The sequence below is a fragment of the Physeter macrocephalus genome, chromosome 6, assembly GCF_002837175.3.
Source record: "Physeter macrocephalus isolate SW-GA chromosome 6, ASM283717v5, whole genome shotgun sequence".
Lineage (NCBI taxonomy): Eukaryota > Metazoa > Chordata > Mammalia > Artiodactyla > Physeteridae > Physeter > Physeter macrocephalus.
Window position 1 is genome coordinate 39,909,342 of NC_041219.1, and position 1,072 is coordinate 39,910,413.

Sequence of the window (1,072 nt, forward strand, 5' to 3'; positions counted from 1 at the left end):
CTCTCATGATCCTTTGTATTTCTTCAGTGTCAGTTGTTACTTCTCCTTTTTCATTTCTAATTCTGTTGATTTGAGTCTTCTCCCTTTTTCTTGATGAGTTTGGCTAATGGTTTATCAATTTTGTTTATCTTCTCAAAGAACCAGCTTTTAGTTTTATTGATCTTTGTTATCGTTTCCTTCATTTCGTTTTCATTTATTTCTGATCTGATCTTTATGATTTCTTTCCTTCTGCTAACTTTGGGGGTTTTGTCTTTCTCTAACTGCTGTAGGTGTAAGGTTAGGTTGTTTATTTGAGATTTTTCTTGTTCCTTAAGGTAGGATTGTATTGCTATAAACTTCCCTCTTAGAATTGCTTTTGCTGCATCCCATAGGTTTTGGGTCGCGTTTTCATTGTCATTTGCTTCTAGGTATTTTTTGATTTCCTCTTTGATTTCTTCAGTAATCAAATTATTTAGTAGTGCATTGTTTAGCTTCCATGTGTTTGTATGTTTTACAGTTTTTTTTTTCCTGTAATTGGTATCTGGTCTCATAGCGTTGTGGTTGGAAAAGATACTTGATACGATTTCAATTTTCTTAAATTTACCAAGGCTTGATTTGTGACCCAAGGTATGATCTATCCTGGAGAATGTTCCATGAGCACTTGAGAAGAAAGTGGATTCTGTTGTTTTTTGCTGGAATGTCCTATAAATATCAATTAAGTCCATGTTGTTTAATGTTTCATTTAAAGCTTGTGTTTCGTTATTTATTTTCATTTTGGATGATCTGTCCCTTGGTGAAAGTGTGGTGTTAAAGTCCCCTACTATGATTGTGCTACTGTTGATTTCCCCTTTTATGGCTGCTAGCATTTGCCTTATGTATGGAGGTGCTCCTATGTTGGGTGCATATTTACAATTGTTATATCTTCTTCTTGGATTGCTCCCTTGATCATTATGTAGTGTCTTTGTCTCTTGTAATAGTCTTTATTTTAAAGTCTATATTGTCTGATATGAGAATTGCTACTCCAGCTTTCTTTTGACTTTCATTTGCATGGAATATCTTTTTCCATCCCCTCACTTTCAGTCTGTATGTGTCC